The 24,195-nt window shown below is 33.0% G+C and overlaps 1 protein-coding gene and 1 pseudogene across 3 annotated transcripts in view; one reads left to right on the top strand and one right to left on the bottom strand.

The window, feature by feature from the left end:
• SNTG1 (syntrophin gamma 1) overlaps window positions 1–24,195 on the top strand; it is a 1,241,132-nt gene that overhangs the window by 236,959 nt on the left and 979,978 nt on the right. The gene's annotated exons all lie outside the window — the stretch shown is intronic.
• Window positions 5,366–8,084, bottom strand: LOC107652033 (helicase POLQ-like; annotated as a pseudogene).

Raw genomic sequence — 24,195 nt, forward strand, 5'->3', positions numbered from 1 at the left:
GCAGAGGACAAACTGTGGGAGTAAAAACACCAAGAAAAAGCAACTGCTTGACTACAGGGGTTGAGGGGATATGATTGAGGAGAGACTCTAAATGATCACTCTAATGCAAATACCCCCAACATGGAAATGGGTTCAAATCAATGACACATGTGATACCCAGGGGAATCGCACATCCGGCTATGGGGGGGGGCATAGGAAAAGAAAATAATCTTTGTTTCCAATGAATAATGCTCAGAAATGACCAAATAATATAATGTTTAAAAGGGGGAAAAATACCCTGAATCTTGGCAACTTGAATTATTTTTTGTAAGCTAGCTGCTGCCAAAGTTTGGCTCAGTCATGAGCAACAACTGATGGACTGAGGCCATGTTTTTTGAAGTAACAAGGGGAATTTTAAGTTTGGAAACCTGTGGAGGCAGGAGAGAAAGAAAAACAAGAGAAGATAGCTGATTTTAAACTAAGAATGGAACTTATAAGGAGATCAGGTAGTCAGAGAGACATTGAAATTAAGAAATTACGTTGTCAAGAAGTATTTATTGAAAGCTTAATATTTTCCAGACAATGTGCTAAGTGTTTGAGAGTCACAATTTGGCAAACATAGGTCTGGAGTTCACAGTTTAATTGGGTATACAATATGAGAAAGAATTATTTACATCCAAAACATATACAGGATAAATTTGGTGACATCTCAGAAGAAGTGTCCTGAGGGTAGGGGAAAGATAGAACTGGAAGAGAAATCATCAACAAGAGGGGTATTCAAAGGAGAGAGAATCTTTATGAGCTGGATCAAAATACTGAAAATTTAACTAGAATGTTGAATTTCATCTGAAGCAGGAAGTATAAGATCTGATTATGTGGAAAAAAAGAAAGAAGGGCATTGTAGTTGGGAAGCCAGTTTGAATAAGTCTTTGGAGGTGAGAATAATTTATAAACAACTGACAATGCATTAGTCTTTTTTAGGGACCCTTCAATTTTTCTTAGTTTGTAATGATTTCATATGAAAATGTATCAGAATAAAGAATTTTTGTTTACTGATCTTTTCAATATGGAAACCAGGCTTATTCTATTATTATGTCTAAGAGTTGTTTTATAGTTAATTATTTAATAAAATTTTGTAATTTTGACAAAATAACATTTACCTTAATGTCAATCAACACAATGCTTTACATATGCAATATATCAATAGATGTCCAAGGCTGTATTTATGAGTTTGCATAGTGAGACCTCAAGACTGAGACCTGTGTTATTGGTGTTAATTTACAGTTTGATAGCCTTTCCAAAGGGAGTGGTTGCATAAAATATTTACTACCTAGACCCTTTGCTCTGCTACTAACCACTGATCTATATCAGGTTGCAGAGATGAGAGATAGTAGGGTATTTCAATCAACATATAAACAGGCAGTTCTAAGTAAGTGCTGCATAGCAAGATTTCCATAAATGGAAGCCACAACTTCATTCCTAAAGCCTTGGGGACCTCCAATCATATTGGTCATAAGTGTAGTGAATATTTTAATATTGCACAGATCAAGTAATTATTTTAATGATCTTCCTGAAGGGGAAAGTTAAATAAAAGTCAGCAAAAGATAAACTGGGCAAGATAGGTTTCAGCTTACAATAGCCATGACAAAGTTTGCTTGTTTTCCAATATACTCTTGCAACTCAATACATACTTATTATATATGTATCAGAATTTGAATTTCTTATTTTGCCTTTAATTAATAACTGTAAGAGTTGAGTAATTATATATAGCAGAAACTTTGGAAAGAGTTTTAGATAGCTTTATGTACTAATTCTTGGGAGGTACTTTTAGAAAGTAGTTAAAAAAAGTAGGATCCACATGACACAAAGCAAGACTGCTGGGAGAAGAGAGCAATTTAACATTTATTTTAATTTAGTTTGTTTTATTATTTTAACCCATGATGTTTATGTTATATATGATGAGAGTAATTAATAAATATTAATACAATAAATTTAGTTCAATAGATTGTTAAATTTCACTGATTCCTCATATTCAATCTGTTGCCAAAATATTTTGTGTTTCCACATTTCTAATATAGATCCTTCTCTCTACAGTTTAATAGTTGAGAAAAGTTGAGAAAAGACCATAGAATTTATTGATTAGGTCTTTGCTTTATTATTAGAATGGGGAAAGGAAAACAAAATTTCTAGGAAGAGAATGAAAGAATGATATTTGAGATCTATTATAGATCACAGAAAGCTATCTACCTTTATTCCAAATTATTATAAAGTTATTTCACTTTGGGTTTAATTTAAATTGTATTACCACAATAATTTCTCTAATGTTTCTGTTATATTACATAAATTACTTCCCACTGAATTCTAGGCAAAGTAACATTACATGGAAAAATTCAAGCTAAGGAACCTTAGACATACTCTAGATCAGTGATTTCTAACTCAAATATAAATAGGTTCCACTAACGTATTAACAGGATCCATGAGAGCTGAATATTGATTTAGTTTTTTAATGAATTTAATTTCTCCAGATTACTTATCAATACCATTCTCTGATATTTTCAATCCGTGTTGTCTCACCCCTCCTTTGTCCCAAAGGAGGAAGATAATATTATTTAGGTTGTACACATAATATCATATAATATATATTTTTAATGTTCATCATATGAAACAATATATGTCCTACACCAGAGAAAAATTCAGGGAAAAAATGAAGTAAAGAAAGAGACATCTTGATCCACATTCAGACTCCACCTGTTTCTTTTATTGAATTGATTATCCTTGTTTTGTCTCTTGGTGTTCTCCTGGACCATTGCCTTATTGATAGTAGTTGTCATTCACAATTGATCATCATACACTATTGTTATTGTGTATAAAGTTCTGAGTCTGCCCACTTAACTTTATATCATTTTGTATAAACCTTTCCAGGATTTTTACTTCTTTATTTTTTTATTTTATTTATTTATTTATTTTATTATCTTGTGTCTCATTTCTTATGGCACAGTAGTTATTCCATTACAAGCATATAACATAACCTGATTAGCCAGTCCCAAATTGATAGACATCTTTTCATTTTCCAGTACTTTATCACCACAAAAGAGAGATTCTATAAATATTTTTGTATGGTTAGGTTCTGTTCCCCTATCTTTAATCTCTTTGAGATACCAACATAGAAGGTATTATTGGATCAAAGGATAAGTACAGTTCGATGGCCCTTTGGGCATGGTTATAGATTGCTCTTCATAATGGTTGTATCAGTTCAGAGCTCCATCAGAAGTGTATTAGTGTCCCAGTTTTTCCACATACCCTCCAACATTTATCATTTTCCTTTTTCATCCTGTTAGCTAGTCCTGTGGGCATAGGTAGTATCTCAAGAGTTGTTTTAATTTCCATTTCTTTAAGTAATGTTGATTTGCAGCATTTTTTCATATAACTAAGGATGGTCTTAATTTCTACATCTGAGAATTGCCTGATCATATTCTTTTACTATTAGTCAGCTGGGAAATGATTTGTATTCTTATGGAATTGACTCAGTTTTGCATATATTTGAGAAATGAAGCCTTTGTCAGAGAGGCTTGATATAAAGATTTTTTCCCCAATTTATTTTTTGTCTTTTAATCTTTGTTGCATTGCTTATATTTATAGAGAACTTTTTTTTTAATTTTAGTAAAGTTAAAGTTATCCATTTTAACTATCATAATGTTGTCTCTGTCTTGTTTTGACCTAAATTCTTCCCTTATCCATTGGTCTGAAGAATAAACTATTTTGTTCTTCCATAATTTCCCTTTATTTCTAAATAATATAGCCATTTCAATTTTATCTTGGTATGTAAAATAAGGTATTGGTCTATGTTTAATTTTTGCAATAGTTTTTTCTAGTTTTCCAAGCAGTCTTTCTCAAATATTGTGCTCTTCTTCCAGATGAATGAATCTTTGGGTTTGCCAAATACTAGGTTTCTATGGTCATTTACCTTTGTGTGTTCAGTGCCTAATCTATTCCATTACTTCTCCACTTTTCTCTTAGCCAGTACGAGATTGTTTTGACAATTACCATTTTATAATATAGTTTGAGATCCGGTACATCTAAGCCATCTCCCTTCATATTTTTCATTAATTCCTTTGATGTTTTAGTTTTATAATCTTCCAGAGAATTTTCTCATTTTTTCTAGCTATATGAGATAATTTGTGAGTAGTTTGATTGGAATGGCACTGAATAATTAAACTGATTTAGGAAGAATTGTCTTTTTTGTAATATTGGCTCTACCCATTGAGAAATTAGTATTTTCCCTCTTGTTTTAAATGGAATTTCTCCTATCTCTTGCTATTGGGCTCTATTAGTAGTACAGAGAAATACTGATGATTTTATGGGTTTATTATAAATCATGCAACTTTGATGAAGTTGCTGATTGTTTTTATTAGCTGTTTGGTTGATTCTTTAGGATTTTGTTGGTATACCTTCATATCATTTGCAAAAAGTAATAACTTTATAATCTCATTGACTATTCTAATGTTTCAATTTATTTTCTTATTTCCATAGCTAGCTTTTCTAGTTCAATATTGAACAAAAGAGGTGATAATGGTCATCCTTGTTTCACTTCTAATCTTATTGGAAGGGCTTCTAATTTGTCCCCAATTCATATAATGTTTGCATATGGTTTTAGATAAATATTGTTTATCATTTTGAAGAATGTTCCATGTACTTAAGTGTTCCCTTGTGTTTTTAATAGCAATGGGTTTGGTATTTTGTAAAAACAACAACAACAAAAAAAAAAACTTTTGCTGTGTATTGAAATAATATGATTTGTATTGGTTTTGTTATTGACATGGTCAGTTATGTTGATAATTTTCCCAATATTGAAGAATCCTTACTTGTTGGAGGGTTAAAAACTACCTGGTCATATACCATAGTATATGATCCTTTTGATATATTGCTATAATCTTCTTGCTAGTGTTTTGTTAATTTTTTTTGCATCAACATTCATTTGGGATATTGGTCTCTAGATTTATTTCTCTTTTTTTTTCTTTCTGTTTTAGGGATAATCACAATTTTTGTCGCATAAAAGAAATTTGGTAGATTTTTCAGCTATTTTTTTCTAACAAAACATTTTGATACCACACATATCTATTTTAAAAATAATTAGGAATAATATCATTTGGTGAGTTCATGGTTCTTTGTGGATGGGGCCATAGACCCAAGGGTCTCAGGGGGTGACCTCACCAGATTGCTGCTAGTAGAGAAGTCCATCACATTTGATTGTGTCATAATGTATCAGTCTCTGTGAACATTGTTCTCCTGGTTCTTCTCCTTTCTCTCTGCATCAGTTTCTGGAGGTCTTTCCAGTTAACATGGAATACTTCCAGTTCATTATTCCTTTGAGCACAAAAATATTCCATCACCAATGAATAAAAGTGCTTATCAGCACTTCAGGGTCTGCTTTAGCTAAACATGCAACAGTTTTATAACCCACATTTTGTAATTGTTTTGCTTTGAGACTGTAAAATTCTAGTTACTTCCATGAGAGAGACTTATGCAGTAAGACAGTTTCTTGGTAAATTCGGTCAAGAGAACTCTATAAACCCCAAACTCCTCTAGCTTTTCAAAGAAATGTAGTACACAAGAGGAGAACACAAGAGTACACAAGGCAGCCTCAGTTAAAAGGTTTTGTACATATCCTCAATAGATATTACATTTTTCTGACACACTTCAGCCATTCGACTCTTTGAGCAAGTCATAAAGGTCAAAGGAGAGATAGAACCTGTTGACAACATCCTTGTCCACATCCTTTTTAATAGCTTTAACCAGAGGCTTTCTTTATGATAAAGATTTCAGATACTCCAAGAATTGTTACCTTTTCTTCTGCTAAACCAAGGTGGTTAAACTATCTGAAATATAGCATCTAATTTGACTTACACTGAGAAACCATATCATATGGAGTTTTTAGATTAAATGAAGATAGTTTTTAAGAACAAGTCCTTCAAGACTTTTCTTTAAGTCTTTGTAAAGAATTATAAGGTAAGCCAAGTCTAAAGTTTCTTTTAAAGATGGTTGTCATAATTTTGTGATTTATCTATCACACTGGGACTGTATTTCATTCTTAAAAATATTTTTTTCTTTGTAGGAGTCCTTTTTCTATTAGTTTTCCATTGCTTTCCTAGATATTTCCCAAAGGCTTTTTTCTTTGGATAAACTCTTTTGCTGAATGCTAAAAAATGTACCACACATAAAATTATATATATCTTCAAGATTTCTTCAAGATATCTTTAACCCAATCTTTAGTGACTTCTTGTCCAAGATGACTATCACAGTTCCCAATGGGACATTTAACAAATCTAGTACCAAATACTTGTCTTTTTCTTGTAATAAAAGTATATTATATTATATTATATATACCAATAGTTTCTATTCCAGCTTCCACAGCTCTGCCAATCATCTGTTGATACTGATTTCGCATTTAAAACTGTGTTACAATATAGGATGCTCTCAAAATAACTCTTTGTGCTGGTAAATTCACTCCACCTGCTATTGTGGTGCTATTTTATTTTTTATTTTTATTTTTTAAATTTTAAACATTATTTTATTTGGTCATTTCCATACATTATTCACTGGAAACAAAGATCATTTTCTTTTCCTCCCCTCCCCCCCTCCCACCACCTTTCCCTCTCCCATAGCCGACGCACGATTTCACTGGTTATCACATGTGTTCTTGACTCGAACCCATTTCCCTGTTGTTGGAATTTGCATTATAGTGTTCATTTAGAGTCTCTCCTCAGTCTTATCTCCTCCAACCCTGTAGTCAAGCAGTTGCTTTTCATCGGTGTTTTTACTCCCACAGTTTATTCTCTGCTTGTGGGTAGTATTTTTTAGATCCCTGCAGATTGTTCAGGGACATAGCATTGATACTAATGGAGAAGTCCATCACCTTCAATTGTACCACAATGTATCAGTCTCTGTGTACAATGTTTTCCTGGTTCTGCTCCTTTCACTCTGCATCACTTCCTGGAGGTTGTTCCTACTTGAGACTTTTAATCCTATTATATGATCAACTTTTGTGAAAGTACCATATGCTGCTAAAGAGAGAGAGAGAGATTTCTATTTCCATTAAGTTTTCTCCAGATGTCAATCAATTGTAAATTCTCTAAAATTCCTATTAAACTCCTTAATTTCTTTTTTTTTCATTTTTTTGAGTTTGATTTATCCAATTCTGAGAAGGGGAGATTAATGTCCCCTGTTAATAAAGGGCTATTGTCTATTTCTTTTTGTCACTCATATAGATTCTCCTTTAAGAATTAAGATGCTCCACTATTTGGTGCACATATGTTACTTGCATATGCATTTTATTATTACATTGTCTATGGTTCCTTTTATCAACACTTAATTTCCTTTTGATCTCTTTTAATTAGGTCAATTGTGACACTTGCTTTGACTGAAAACATAATTCCTACTCCTGCTTTTATTTTTCTTTAACTTTAGCTGAAACATAGTATATTTTGTTCCAGCCCTTTACCTTTACACTGTGTCTCCCTGATTTAAAGGAATTTTTTGTGGACCACTTATTATGGTATTGTAACTTTTAATACTCTCTTTTATCCTCTTCTTTTTTGTGGGTGATATCATCTCATTCACATTCCCAATTAAGACTTCTAACTCTGTTTTCTTCCCACAAGTGTTTCCACAGTTAATATTTAGCTTTCTCTCCTTTGATTCTTTCCATGTTTACAAATCATTTTGTTTCAATTTGCTGATTACTTTTCTATTGTCTCCACTTTTTTATTCCCTGTTCCCTTCTTACTGAGTAAGACAGATTTCTATACATATCAGGGAGTTTGGAGCCAAGATGGCAGAGTAGCACTTGAAAAAAAATGGAACCTCTTTGAGAATCTTCTCAAACTAACCTTAAAATAGGGCCTCAAAACAAATACTAGAACCAGAGAACCAACATGAGGACAGAATGAATTAACTTTTGTACAGAAAACAACTTAAAGGTAGACAGAGAGGGTCTATTTCACTTGGGCGAGAGGGGAGCCAGAAGTAAAACTATGCCCAAAATAGTGCAAGCCACCCCAACTACGACACCAGTTTCCAAACTTGGGCGTACGAACACCCTGGGACATCGCCTAAGCCAATATCAAAGCACACCAGCGCCAAACCTTTGAAGTCCCAAGGCCTAACACAAGCCTGTGCTGAGGCCCATATCTGTGGCACCTGGCCAATTCAAAGCTGCAATGAAGCCCCTAGACACAGGGTAAAATAGTTCACATTGTTCTGAGCCCTGCAAGCCATTAGCAGTTCCTAGAGGAGATTGAATAAGCAGTAGAAAGTGATTTCCACACCTCTCATTCCACAGACTTTCAAAGAACCTTTGGAAGAACTGAAACTTTCAGAAAATCAGAATTAGAGCTGAGAGAAGAAGCAAGGACAAGAGTCCACCTTCTACCATGAAAACAGAATTCACCTTTAAGCTAAAAGTTAAATTAAACAAACAAAAAGGCTGAGAAAATGAGCAAACCACAAAATAAAGTCCTAAACATAGAAAAAAATCATGGAGACAAAGTAGAGCAAGCACATACTCAATAGGGGACAATAAGATCAAAGTAGTCACATGAAAAACTTCAAAGACAATTGAGAATTTTTCACAAGGACTGGAAGAGATCAAAAAGGAATTCAAAAATTAAAGAGAGGTAGAAGAGAAATTAGGAAAACAAATGAAAGTAATATAAAAGGAAAATGACAGCTTAAAAAGCAGAATTGGCCAAATGGAAAAAGAGTTACAAAAAATCAATGAATAAAACAGTTCCATGAAAAGTAGAATTGATCAAATGGAAAAAAGGTTCAAAAGGTCATGTAAGAAAATAATTCTTTAAAAATTAGAATTGGACAAATAGAAATCAATGATTTCATGAGATATCAAAAAACAATTAAACAAAACCCCCAAATGAAAAAAAATAGAAGAAAATATTATATATTCAGATCAGATAATCTAAGAATATTTGAAATTCCTGAAAGTCATGATAAAAAACAAAAAAGTTAGCCATCATATTATAAGAAATTATAAAAAAAAAAAAACTGTCCTGATATTCTTGAACAAGAGTATAAAATAGAAATTGAAAAAATCCAATCATCACCCTCTGCAATAATTCCTAAATTACTACTGCCAGGAATATCATAGCTAAATTCAAGAGCTCTCTGGTCAAGGAGAAAATATTGCCATCAGTCATAAAGAAACAATTCAACTATCATGGAGTCAGGATTACATGGGATAGCAGCTTTTACATTAAAGGATTAGAAGCTTTAGAATATAGTATTCCAAAAGGCAAAGAAACTAGATTTATGAGCAAGAATCATCTTCCTATCAAAGCTGACTATATTCTTTTAGGGTGAAAATATGGTCACTAAATAAAATAGATTTCCAAACATTTCTTTTGAAAAGACCATGCCTAAACAGAAAATTTTGTGTCCAAATACAATATTCAAGAGAAGGATGTAATAAGGTCTAATAATATATATTTCTACATGGAAAGATGATATCTTTAACTCTTTAATTTTTCATTATTATCATAATAGCCAAAAGAAGCATACACAGACAGAGGGTGTGGGAGTAAGATGTTTAGGATGACATGCAAAAAAATTCGAGGCACCTGGGTAGCTCAGTGGATTGAGAGCCAGGCCTAGAGATGAGAGGTCCTAGGTTCAAATCTGGCCTCAGATACTTCCCAGCTGTGTAATCCTGGGCAAGTCACTTGACTCCCATTGACTAGCCCTTACCACTCTTCTACCTTGGAGCCAATACACAATATTCGGTCCAAGATGGAAGGTAAGGATTTAAAAATATTTAAGGAGTGAAAAAGAGTATTGAACTGAGAGAAAATGAAAGAGAAAGGTAAAATGGGGTAAATCATATCACTTAAAGAGGTACAGGGAAAAAATACAATGGAGGGGAGGAGGAGGGTGGTGATGAAAAATGCTTAAAGCTTATTTTCATTGGAATTGGCTAAGAGAGGGAATAACAGCCAGACATATCAGGATATTGTAATAATTAAAATAGTGGAAGACATAAACTGTAGAAGATATGAGTGGTTGGCTTAAATTGTGACCGCAGAAAATATGGTTTCAAGACAGTATCTTGTTTTAAATCAAATATAAGGTGGTCACCAGGGAAAAATTCCCAATTATTAAATATACCCAAGTCAGCTGGGTTTATAGAGATTTTAATTAATACAAAATCAAGTAATAAGTGAAAGAGAGAGAGAGAGAGAGAGAGAGAGAGAGAGAGAGAGAGAGAGAGAGAGAGAGAGAGAGAGAGATCAGTCAGTTTTTTATCCATTCACCACAAGATTTGTCTCAAGCAAGATTCTGGTGTTCAGAGAGACACCAGTTCAGCCAGCTCCATCTCCAGAGGGAGATTCTTCTGACAGTCCCTGAGAGAGTCCTGAGAGAGAGTCCCTTGTTCTCAGTTTTTCCTCTCCTTTTAAAGGAATTTTTCTCCTATGTCATCTCCCTTAAGTTCTCACATCTACCAATCACAGTAAATGTTTTCCAAAGGACAGACCATTCTTAATTCACACCTAAGAAGGCTTAAATTTTTGATTAAGTTCACACCAGAAAACCTCTGAGTAAGTTCTCACCTCTTTGCTCCTTTTAAATTCACAAGTTGCCTGACCTTTATAGGTACTTAGCACCCTTTTGTATTAGATCTAAAAATAGGCATAGCTTAAGAACTTTTGCCTTACTATAAGTATGGGTTTAAGTATTTTTCATTAGTTTCTTCTCCTAAAGCAGACTTAAGTAGGGGTGGAGTAGAGATCTCATATTCCTGATCTAAGTAGAGGTCTCACATTCCTGATCTAAGTGATCTAAGTTCCTTCATTGTTTAAAATTGGAAATGGTCTTAACCAAATCTTGTATAAAATGGTGCTGCTGGGGAAGTGAGTAATATAAAGGAAAGGAAATTGAGAGGGGTTTGATTAAAAGCTAAATACTTGTGGGGAGAGACAGGGCAAATTACAGGAATTAAAATGGGAAAACAAGATGGAGGGGGATACACAGATAGTAACCATATCTATGAATTCACCCATAAAATGGAAGCAGATAGAGTGGATTTAAAGCCTGAATCCTAAAATATATTTAAAATATATTTTATTATACATGTATATTATACAATATACAAAAAATATATTTTTAAAGAAACACATTAGAGGCCATTAGACACACACAGAATAAAGGGAAGAGGATAGAACAAAATTTATTGGGATTTAACTGAGATTTTAAAAAAAAAAAGGAGTGGCAATCCTCATCTCAGACAAAGCTAAAGTAAAAATAGATCTAATTAAAAGAGATAAGGAAGTTTATTATATCTTAATAAAAGGTACTGTAGAAAATGAAGTAATACCAATACTAAACATGCATGCACTAAATGGTTTAGCCTCCATTTTTTTATAGGCAATGGGGGTCAAGTGACTTGCCCAGGGTCACACAGCTAGGAAGTGTCTGAGGCCAGATTTGAACCTAGGACCTCCTGTCTCTAGGCCTGACACTCAATCCATTGAGCCACATACCTGCCCCCTAGCCTCCATTTTTTAAAGGAGAAATTAAATGGGCTTAAGGAGAAAATGGAAAATAAAACTACTAGTGGAGGAACTCAATCTTCCCCTTTTGGCAATAGATAAAACTGACCATAAAATAAATAAGAAAAAAATAAAGGAAATATATGAAATTTTAGAAAAGTTAAATTCAATAGATCTGTGAAGAAAATTGAATGGGGATAAAAGAGGAATATGTCTTCTCTTCAGCAGCAAATGGTAAATAATTAAAAAAATGATCATATACTAGGACATAAAAACAACAACTGAATTCATAAAAGCAGAAATATTAAATATAACCTTTTCATATTATAATTTAATAAAAATTTTAATGAATAAGGGTTTATAGAAAGTCAAATTAAAAACTAATTGGAATCTAAATAATCTAATTGTTGTAAAGGGATGCGTTAAAGAAAAAGTTATAAAACAATCAATTATTTCATTAAAAAGAATGACATTAAAAAGAAAATATACATCAAAATTTGTGGTATATAGCCAGAGCAGTACAGAGGGAAAATTTATATCCCTGAATGCTTATATCAATAAAGCAGTGGTGAAAAAAAGCATATGAATAAATTGGGTATGCAACTAAAAAAATACAAAAAGATCAAATTAAAAATCCTTAATTAAAGACTTAATTAGAAATCCTAAAAATCACAAGAGAAATTAATAAAGTTAAAGTAAGAGAACTTTTGAACTAATAAATAAAATGGAGTTTGTTTTATAAAAAAAAACAGAGCATTGCTTAATTTGATTTTTAAAAAGGAAAGAAGGAAAATCAAATTATCAGTATCAAAAATAAAAAGGACAAATTCACCTCTGATGAGGAGGAAATTGAATCAATCATTAGGAGCTATTTTGCTTGATTATAATCTAGTTGAAATAGTTGAATATTTATAAAAATATAAAATGCCTAGATTAATAAAAGACAAAATTGAATACTTAAATAATTCAATATAAAAAAAAGAAATTGAACAAGCCCATCAATGGCCTCCCTAAGAAAAATTCCCCTGGACCAGATGGATTCACATATAAACATTTAAACAACAATTAATCCTAATATTATATAAACTATTTAGCAAAATAAGCAAAAGAGTCCTCTCAAATTCTTTTTATGATCCCAAAATGGTGCTGATACCTAAGCTGTGTTGAAAGGAAAACTGAATCAAGCTTTTGGACTTTTAGCCACCTAGGTGGAACTAACAGCAGTTGAAATGTTGGAGTGAATATATGGACAATGATGAGAGTTGGTGGGGGTAGGGGTGACTGGGAGAGTGACAGTTACTCTCGAAGACTCTCTTTCCTGGCCCTCAGACTGGAAAGAGTGCTCTCTTCCTGTCTCTGGATAGAAATACCTCTATTCCTGGATATTTTCCAACTGTGTGCTCTACCTGGATTCCTGTGATCATGTCATCTAACAAAAAGAATTAAGGGGAGCAGTTTGAACAGTAAGACCTGTCTTTAGGGTGATAGCCTGAAGAGACAATCTCAACCAGCTCCGGAGGTCAGAACCTTTTCTTCCTCTTGTTGTCTACTGCTAAGATTTTGAATTTAAGAAAGTTAGCATAGATTAGTATAGACAGGGATAAAAGAAACCTCCATCAACCTGTGAGGCCTCACCACAGCTCAAAAGCTGAGAGAGACTCAAACCCAATCTGGGAAAAACTATAGGGAACCCCTCTTCCCTCTACTCTGATATCTTCCCAACTCAACTTGTAAATAAATTCATCTTTATTTAAATAACCTGCAGTCACATAAGAGAACAATCATTTCAGAGGACATAGAGGGAGCAGATCATAATGATAGTCATTCAACCATAAATGGTCCTTATTGGACCCCTGCCAGGCAACCATGGCCTCAGGGGAGGCTTGTCCCTCAGGAGGGTCCATGTTACCTGAGGTATCTTCAACATCAATCAATAGAGAAGACATCCCCTCAGGTTATAATTTCTTGGGAACCCAATGTTTCAAAGACAGCTTCTCAGCCAGAGGTATCTCTCTCTTTTTACCTCACCAGCATCCATATTCCCTCTGTCCTTTCAATTCCTCCATTCCCTGTCACAAAACCTCCCTTATCCCCTGTTCTTCTTCAATCCAATACAATTACTTTAATTATTACAGTTTTGTTGAGCCAGCTAGGTTTTCTAGCCTATTTTGCCAAAAATTTGGGAAAAAGGCATTTGGAGGTGTAAGGGAAGTTTCAGAGAAATTGGGCCTACATACATTTCAAAAGATCACAAAAAGAAAAAGGAAATTACAGACACATTTTATAAATGAATATTGATGCAAAATCTTAAATAAAATACTAGCAAAGAGAATACAGCAATATATCACAATGATTATTCCCTATGACCAAGTTTGGTTTTTACTAGGAATGCACGGCTGGTTTAACGTTAGGAAAACCTCAGCACAATTGACCATATCAATAACCAAATAAACAGAAATTACATGATTAGCTCAATAGATTCAGAAAAAAAAAACTTTTGACAAAATACACCACTCATTTCTATTAAAACACTAAAAAAAATAAATGCATCATCCCTTAAAGTACTAAGTTGTATGCATCTAAAACCATTAGCAATTATCATCTACAATGGGGATAAATTAAAAGTCTTCCTAGTAAGATGGGAAGGGAAGGAAGGCCATGAAACAGGATGTGAAAGAGTAGTGAATCAAGGATGCCTAATATTATCACTATTATTTAATATTGTGTTACTTTTAGCAATAGGAGGAAAAAAGTAAATCAAAGAAGTTAAAGTAGACAATGAAGAATCTGTACAATCAGTGTGGATCTTATTACCAATTCATACCAAGTTTGATGAGGGTAAGTTCCAACCATTTCCTGCGACCTTCTCATTTTCCCTTGTACCTTACTGATTCTTTCCTGTCTCCTCATGTGAGATAATTTACCTCCAAATTTCTCTCCTTTTCTCTTTCCCAGTGTATTATTCTTTCTTATCCCTTGTTTCTTTTAAGTAATAGATCATTGTATTCAACTTACTCCCCATTCGTTATCCATATATGCTCTTATTCATTGCCTTAATAGTGATAAATTTCTAAAGTATCTTCAGTACCTTAAGTCTCCAAATACTTTAGACATAACTTAAATACCTTTGTTATCACCTTATTGCAATATACTCAGCTGAACCCTAATGTGTCTATTGATCAATTTAAATATATTAAGTATATTAGGTATCTCTTGGATTATAAAAATCTCAAGAATCCTAGTTAATTGCTTTTCACATGAAAGGGTGTGATTAGTTTAACCTTACTGATTCTTAGGAGATATATTTTTCTTTTTAACTTTTTATGCTTCTTTTCAGGGTTGAATGTGATAATTGAATTTTCTTTTTAGTTTTGGTCATTTTGTCATGAATGCATGAAATTTCTCTATTTCACTAAATATCCATTTCTTCTCCTACAGAATTATGTTCAGTTTTGCTGGGCAAGTGTTTTTTTTTAATTTTAGGCTTGATCTTTTGCCTTGAGGAAGATCATATTCCATGTCCTCTAATCATTTAGTGTAGTAGCTTTTGGGACCTTCATAATCTTGATTTTGGTTCTACAATATTCAAATTGTGTTTTTCTTTTTGGTTTCTTGTAATATTTTCTCCTTCACTTGGAATTTCAATAATTTGACTACAATAATCCTGGTATTTTAAAATCAGAGGTTTCTTTTGGGAAGTGATCAGTGAATTCTATTTTTCACATTGGTTAAAGAATATCAGGGCAGTTTTTTCCTGATAATTTATTTAAATATGTTGTCCTGGTTTATTATTATTTTTTTAAATGGCTTTCAGTTATTGTAATGATTCTTAGACTATCTCTCTCCTGGATCTATTTTCAGGTCAGTTGTTTTTCCACTGATAAATTAGAGATTTTCTTCTATTTTTTTTCCCATTCTTTTGAATTTTTGTTTCCTGATTCCTCATGATGTTGTTATCTTCCATATTAAATTCTAATTTCTGGAAGCAATTTTCATCTTTGAGGTTTTGTATTTTCTTTCTTAAAGAGTTATTTTCCTACTTGAGGTATTATATTATTTTTTTAAGGAATTGTTTATTCACTACATTTTTGTCCTAAGCTGTGGATTGTTTCCATCATTTTGAATTCTAATTTTTCTTCTATGATTCTTTTTGGTCTCTTCAAGGGGTTTATTTTAGACTTTATATCATTTTACATTTTTTGAGGCTTCACACATTTTCATTTTTGTATTGCTGTCTCCCCATTTTGTATTTTGGTCATACCTTTTGTTTAGATATTTTTCTAGTGTCAGGCTTTTCCCTCTATTTTTTTTTGCTCATTTTAATGTTATTTTTAGTCTTGATTTTGTCTATGTGATGAAACTTACCTCTGTTTCTGAGGTGGAAGGAGTACTGTCCAGCAATAGTACTGTCCCTCGGGTTGGCTCAGATTTCTCAGTCTTAGATTGAGCATTTTGCAGACACAGTTTGGTGGGCCTCTGTAAAGGTTAAATTTAATGGTCAGATACAGTTTATTTACCAAAATAGAGGGGAAACAATAAAGTAGAGAAACGTGAAAGAGGTTAGAGAAAATATCTATACTAGTCCTCAGCCAGGAGGGCCAATAGTGAGTGATCATGTCACCTTCTCTAAAATGGAAGTTAGTCTCTTAGGAAACTAAGAAGGGAGACTTTTCTCTCACCCAACCAAGTAGTCCAGGAATCAGAGTCTAAATTGAAATCAGGATCCATGCTGAAGCACTGCCAGCTGAAGGATTTTGTGGTTTTATGGTGGTTCCCTGTCCCCTCCCATCTTCATAGGGGCCAATCACAGTTTCCAAAATTGTCAAACTTCTTGTCCTCTGAAGGTGTCAACTCTCATCCTAGTATTCACACCTTTGCATTCACATGTTTCTGAGTGTGTGAACTCTTAAAAGAATTCAAAAGTTTCTGGCTGTTTGAGTTAGAAAAAAGGGTGGAGCTTTTCCAAATATCTTGTTGGCTTTTCACCTCTAAAGGTGTCAACTCTTCTCCTAGGAGTAAGAGTTGTGGAATTCCCTTACTTTAGTGTTAAGTATGGGTGTATTTTCTTTTTTGATTAATTTAAAAGTAGACAAAGAGAGTTAATCCTGTCTTCAAAGTAGTGAGTTACTTAAGGAATTTAAGTTATTATTATTCCAAAGTGTTAACTCCAACAAGGTAAAGAGAACAAAAGGTTCCCTTTTCCTAAGTAAATTTAGAATATACAAAGAGAACCAAGGATTTCCTTTCACAGGAGCTGTTTTGAGATTTGTAGCTGCTGAGTTCAATTGATTGGCTATGGATTCTTCCCAATCCCACCAAGAATGGATTTTGTTGGGCTGAGTTCCTCCCCCTACTGCCTATGCTGGCTCAATCCTGGCCTCTGTTCTGATTGGATTAAGCAGGCTACTTTCCTCCCACTGCCATTTGTTCTGCATTGTATTGATTTCTGCTCTTACTCTGCTGAAGCTGTACCAAGCCAGCTATTCTTTTTCTACCCCTGCTTTTGCTGTATTCTATTTGAGTTCCACTGGGGTTTGTTCAGTGCTTTCTCCTTATATTTTAGTGGCATGAATCTTCCTTGTTTTCTCTTGACATTGATTTTGGCTGAAGCACTGCTTTATGGAGCACTTCTGTTTGTTCTGCTGCTCCAGTTTTTCTTCTAAGGCCTTTCTATTCCTCTGTGGCCATTTGGAGGGTGGTTGGTGGGTTTCTGTTGTTTTTTCCTTCACTATCTTGGCTTTATCTTCCACTATTACTGCTGTGGCCTCTTCTGCTTTTTCTGATACTGCACTGATTTAGCAATAAATGTGATGTTCTCTTGTACTTTCATTTACTTTGGTTAATATATTCCAATTACATTTTAATGTTTCAGGTCCCACTAGGGAGAGTTTGCAATCCACAGGCTATGTGTTTGAAATCCTGATCATGGTTTCTATTTTTGTTTCATTGACCCCTTTGGCACTCTGATGAGACGTTTATATTATTCCCAGAAAAAGTATTTTAAATTCATAAAATAAAATTCATAGAGTTGAAATGGAAAACAAAGAATTTTTAGAATAAAGATATTGATGTATATGCATACTAATATTCAGACATATATACACACATTTTTAGAGATGATAATTAAAACCTTGGGAGTTGATATGTAAACTGTATGAGAAAGAGACAACTTTAAAATGTGCCTAGGACAGAGCCTTGTTATGAAGTTAATTCTAAATTAGGGAGCATAATATGGATGATGAGTCAGCTGAAAAGTAATGTCTAAAAATAAAAGAGGAGAATGTAAAGGGAATGGTATCTGAGAAGTGAGAGAATATTCTGTAGGAGAATTTTGTCATTTGTTTCAAAAGAATCAGAAAGGTCAGGAAAGATAAGATCTGAGAAAAAGAAATTCACATTTGTCAATTAATAGATCATTTATGCCTTTTGGAGATTTTTCTACCACTATGTTGTAGGAATCCATATTATAAAAGTTGAGGAATGAATGCGAAATGGGACAATACAATGATACTTATAATGATAACCAAGGAACTGAAAGATCCTAATATTCCTTTTAATCATCAGTGATAAAATATTCTCTTTTAGTGTATAATTTATTTTATCACATTCTAATTGAACTTTATTTTATTGTCCTCTTCTATATATGATAATGTTTCCATTGGCTCCGAGAGAGGGACAGGAAGAGAATGATTTATAAAGAAAAGATTAGTTACTTCATCTTACTATCTCCTTTTCCAATCAAATCAGCAACTTATTAGTGAGTACTTACTATATGCAATTTAATTGTTTGGGGAGACGAAGAGAAGTATACAAAGAAGAAACCAAAGACACATTCTCTCTTTTCAGAATTCAAATCTATTTTAGGAGATGAGAGAAGGATGTAGGAATTTTAACTTTAATAATACAGGAAGTGAAAGAATAGACTAACATGAGATACAAATGGGTTCTTATTCTTATGTATAAAATAAAATCTCCTTTGTTTGACATTCAAAACCTTTCCCAATCTAGCTTCAGCCTACCTTTTGAAACTAATTGCACATAATTACTCCCTTTCTTATACTTAAGGTTAAGGGCAAATCGTCCTACTTGCTCTTTCTTAAACATAATTTTTCATCTCCCATCTTTACACTTTTGTACAGGATATCAATGAATGCATTCTCTTTTAACTTCTTCTTAGAATATGTAATGTCTTTTAAGGCTCAATTTCTGTCATCTCTTCCAATTTAGGGCCTTTCCTAAATAACCCCTCCCATATAGTTTTGTATGTATTTTGTATAAGCCAGCCATTTTATTTGTCCTACATTCAGTCCAGCCACTATAACCATCATGTAGGAAAGTAACTGGTAGAGAGGGACTAGCTGTCCCCATCAACTGCCATCTACAGGTCAGGCAAGTCAGGCTAACTGACAGAGAAAGGCACCCTGAAGGAAAAATAAGAGGCAAAATTGGTCAAGCAAATCAAACCACCATCAACACCTTGATTTACTTTTCCTCTTGTTTGCTGATGAAGAGAACTCCATACCCTGAATGCAAAAACCTTGTGAATTATAGTGTTTTCAGACTATGAATTGCAATCTACTGAATCAGAGCACCTGAAAATTATAAGGAACTTCAATGTTCTTCTAGTTCAACTTCCACCTAAAAAAGCATCATCTTGATGAAACTCACAAGAAGCCATATATCTTTTCCTCAAAGACTTGTAATTAAGGTAGATCTGCATTTTCCTGAAGCAGTTCATTGCTCTTTTTTAAGGAGAGTTCAGTGTTCAAAGGACATGGAAGTGAGAAAAGGGAGATGCATGTCAGGTCTCTAAATTTGGGCAATTTATGTCATATGATCATAGAACTTAAGGGATCTCTGAGATCATCTAGTCTAACCTCTTTGTTCTACAAATTAAGAAAGTGAGGTGCTAAAATGTGACGTCATTGTGGGCAAGTTTGTAAGTACAAGAGCTAAAAGTTGAATTCCTATTTCAGATCTAGAGTGCTTCTCAGTTCCAGCTAATGTAAATACATAAAGAATGACAATGAAAAGATTAAAGAGAACACAAAAACAAAAAGGAAGAGATGAGAATGCCCTAAGGGTTTCACTTTCTTCATATGCAAAAGGAAATGATTGACATGTGTTGTTGGATATCACTTTCAATTAAAAAATTCTCAATACCATGATCTTTGCCTAAGGCAAGGGTTTTAACCTTGATATGTGGATAGATAGACAGAAAATTTTATATATATATAAGAAAGAGAGACAGACAGAGAGAGAGAACCAGAAAGAGACAAAGATATAGAGAGAAACTATATATCAACATAATTGGTGTGATTTCCTGTGTAATTCTAGATATTTTATATATTTAAAACTTTTTATTAAAAAAAAAGATTGTAGTCTTCACCAGAATCCCAAAAGTTTCTATGACAAATGCACTAAAAGCTAATAATCCCTAGCCTAAAGTAACAAGAAATATAAGATAAAAACAAACAAACAAGCAATTTTCCATCAGAACCAAAATCCAGAATACTGATCAGATTTAATTCTGTCTAGACTCCTTTCTCAGTAAATCTCATTATGGATTTGCTCTCAGTTAAACAACTGATTCCCCACATAGCCTAACTTGTGTTGACCAGAGAGAACCAATTTTGTCAGAAATTTTCAATAGGGTATCAGAAATACACAAATCAGCCTACTGCAACATATAAGCCATTACTCTTTGTAATTAGCTCCTTGGTCACATCAGGTGAATGAATAAAATATATTTAATGGGACAATAAAATTTTAACAGAATACTATAATCAGTTACAATAAATTTAATGTTTTATTTTTAAAATTATTATTATTCATTTTTGAGTCATGTAATTCACACATGATAGGGTATGACTATCATAAAAAAGTATCTTTACATTACTTTTGCCCCAAACATGGAATTTTAAAATTATAAATCTTATCTTTATATTGAAGATTTGAAAGAACATGATTAATGGATAGTGGGACACTGTTTTCTGGGAACTGGTGTTACATTTGGATTTATTCATGTTAAATATGTACCATAGGTGCTTGTTGAATTGCTAACTGCTATTTATATTTCACCCAACTTCTTTTAAAAATTCTAAATGAGAAGGTAACTGCTAAATTTCCATGTGTGTTTTCCCAAGTTGAATTTGTTGGTATTGGGAAGACCTTTAAATTTATTTCCAATCGATCCTAAAACATGTATTTTCATTGAAGTTCTCTTGCAGCCCCAGGGCCCAGGAAAATTGTCCTGTGGATCTGGTTGGCACTACTATTCCATTGATAGTTGATAGTTTATTCTGTAGAGACATCTACATATATAAAAAAGTACTATTGAGGAGTATATGACTTCCCAAGCTATTCTGTAATACTCATTTGTTGAGTTGGTGCCAACATACTGTGTTTTGGAAACCAATAGCCAATTATTATATAATTTTTTTCAATTTTTGTTTAGATGAGATATGTGATCATATTTTTCTTTCCTCTGGAGAATTTCTAAAATCATGAGGAAGATTTAAAGCAATTTTGTTGAAAACCTCTCCACTATCACCACCATAGTACATTACATTTTTACTCAAACAATTGTATATATTTGCTAATGCAATAATTTTCTACCCATAGCAAATATGGGATAATCACACTAATTCTGATTTTTGTAATAAAGTGTTTTTGCCTTTTGATAATGAAAAGCTGAGAGTGAGGGTCTGAAAAGCTAAATCATTTATGCAAGGTCTTATTTTAGTTTATTTATTTATATTATATATATATCCTATATATATATATATTTAGTTATTTAGTTGAGTCTTAGTCTACTATACTGTTCACTGAACTATATTCTATATAAGTAAAGCCTATTTTTTCTGGCCTCTACATGGTGATGTGGTGGCTGATTCCATATTCTTTGGGAAAAAATCTTTGTTCTAATCTTGGGGGTTTGGGGTTGTTTTTTTTTTGTGCTTCATTAAAATTTTATCTATCTGTGTCCCATCCCCCCAAGACTTTGCTTTTGACTGGCCTTTATGATGAATGCATACTAAAGAATCAATGGTTGATATTGTCATTCTGAGGTCAACTTAAAAGTTTTTGTTTATTTTTATTGTTTATTGTTGATGTCTTACATGGTCAGAATGGAGGAGAAGACATATTTGGTATCCCCCAAGTAGAAACAAATAGGCAATTGATCATCACTAAAATGAGTTCAGATAGATTTACTCAGATCATAACTCTGGTCTGAAATTTGTTAACATGTTCCACATAAATAATCAATAGTACAATAACTCTGGAATCAAGGTACTTGATGTCAGATATTGCCTTTGATACTTATTACCTGCATGACCACAAACAAGTGGTTTATTCTCCTTTTCTCAGCTTGAAAATGAGAAAGTTAACTGACTCAAAGGACACTTTTAGCTCTAGTTCTCTGATTTTATGAAGTTAGAATATATACTGTTTAATTTGTTTTACCACTATAGGACTATGTACATATTTTACTGAATAATTTGATATGATAATAACAATAATTAACATTTGATTTAATATTTACTCTGCTCCATGCACTGAGCTAAGCAACTGTGGGAGGTATGTAATAATATTGCCTCCATTTTACAGATGAAGAAACTGAAGAAAATTAAGTTACTTGCCAAAGGTCACACATTTTACCTGAGTCTTCTTGATTCCAAGCTCAGTGTTCTATTATTATTTAATTTGATTTTGTTTTTGAATATACCTTCATGTTCAAAAGTTTCCTTGGGGACTTCACAGCTTATGTACAGGAAATAATGTTCTGATACAAGTACCTATTTTTTATTATATAGGCAACTACAGAAAATTTGTTTAGAGGGCACTTTGCCACCCTTTTCCCATTTATTATTATTATTATTTTTAGTTTAAATCAAAATGTCAAGCAGACATGGGCAAAGGCATATACAAAATAGAACTTGAAATGTCTACCCTTTCTCCCAAATCGTCTCTGAGACAGCAGTGGTTATTTCTTTAGGAAAAGCAACCTAGTTGCCCCAATACTAGCATTATTTTATCCATTATTATTCCTGTAATACCAAAGTAGCATTGACAGCAATTATTTATTTTGTACCTACTATGTATAGGGCATTTTCCTCAGCTCTACTATTGCTTGAATTTGATAAGGCTTTCATAGCTTCATGTTACTTTTAGGAATTCTCCAAGACTGGTCTCAGAGATGAATTCATTGGAATGACTAGTTTGGCACCTAGTCTTTACAGACAATATAGGGAATATTGTAATTTTCTGCCAAGTCAAATTTTTGGAGCCAAATATCCAAGGTATTTCCAGTCTAAATCTGAAATTTTAAGTTTATGCTGTTTACAAGCTTCTATATATGATGATTTCTACTGGAATCCTTTTATACAGCCAGAACAAAGAGCTGACATCAAATTAGAGTATATAATTTAGCTGGAAAGTGTTCATTGTCTCTTTCATGGGTCAGTCTCACTTTATTTATACATTTTTTGAAGTTGAAATGGAGCACTCAATAAAGGATTTTTTTAAAGACACTCTAATTCAGCATTTGTGACTTAAATTTCTATTTGTTTTATGATATGTTTCCTAGATTTAGTAAGTTTTTTAAAATCAATTTTCAATTACAAAATAACAGAATATTAAAATGTTAGTCATTGGCAAAGGTTAGGGAAGACCACTAGTGAGGGAGGCAGGGAATGTCCAAAGTGAAGTTTTTAGACTTTTGTGCACATATAAAACTATCCAGAGGGTTCTGTCTTAACATTAGCACATGCACACCTGTTATTACCTGGGTGGGTCAGTGTGATTTGGGATCAAAATTCTACCCATAAACACAATTGCTTCTAATTAAAGAGTTCTTGGTTTTCAAAAATGGCAAGAGTGATGAGGACTCCCAATTAGTATTTTTTGGTTTTTCAAAATTCTGTTGTAGGCTTGGTAAATGTGCTGGGAGATATCAGGGGTTCAACACTTCAGAAATAATCTGTAGGTCTTTTAAAAAATTTTTAATTTGTTTTTGTTTCTCAATGTGCCTTTATGCTCCAAAGTTTCCCTGGGGATCTCACAACTTATATACAGAAAAATAAGGTTTGTTTTGGAATAACAATGACCAATTTTTTACAATATAGACAATGGCAGAAAGTTTGTTTGTAAAATACTTTGCATCCCCCCCAAATATTTACTAAGAATTAAACAAGATATATTTTGAACTAAATGTTTTATGGTAAAAGACTTCTCTATGAAAGCTATATTACTATTGTTTGTTGCTATTTTATTAAATGCATCAACTATCTTTGTATGCAGAATACTGAAGAACTATTACTCTAATTTTTCAGAGCTGATATCCCTGCATTCAGCTAACTTTTTAATACATATAGTAACCAAACAATTTATTTTTATAAGCCACAAAATGAATGTTTTAAGCCATAACTGATAAATACAGATAAGAAATCTTATTTTTCAAAGGGAACAACAACATGGTAATTCTTTTTTCCTGAAGAATGAATAATTCAAACGATATAAATGATGAATGTCAACTCATACCAGTTTTGGATGGCTATCTACAATGTTAGATTTTGTAATAAACTTATTAAAAACTTCCCAGCATAGAGTTTCTCAGAAAAATTTCTGTTGCTTAGGCAACATCAACTCATATGCTATC

Source organism: Monodelphis domestica, chromosome 3 (genome assembly GCF_027887165.1).
Source record: "Monodelphis domestica isolate mMonDom1 chromosome 3, mMonDom1.pri, whole genome shotgun sequence".
Taxonomy (NCBI): Eukaryota; Metazoa; Chordata; class Mammalia; order Didelphimorphia; family Didelphidae; genus Monodelphis; species Monodelphis domestica.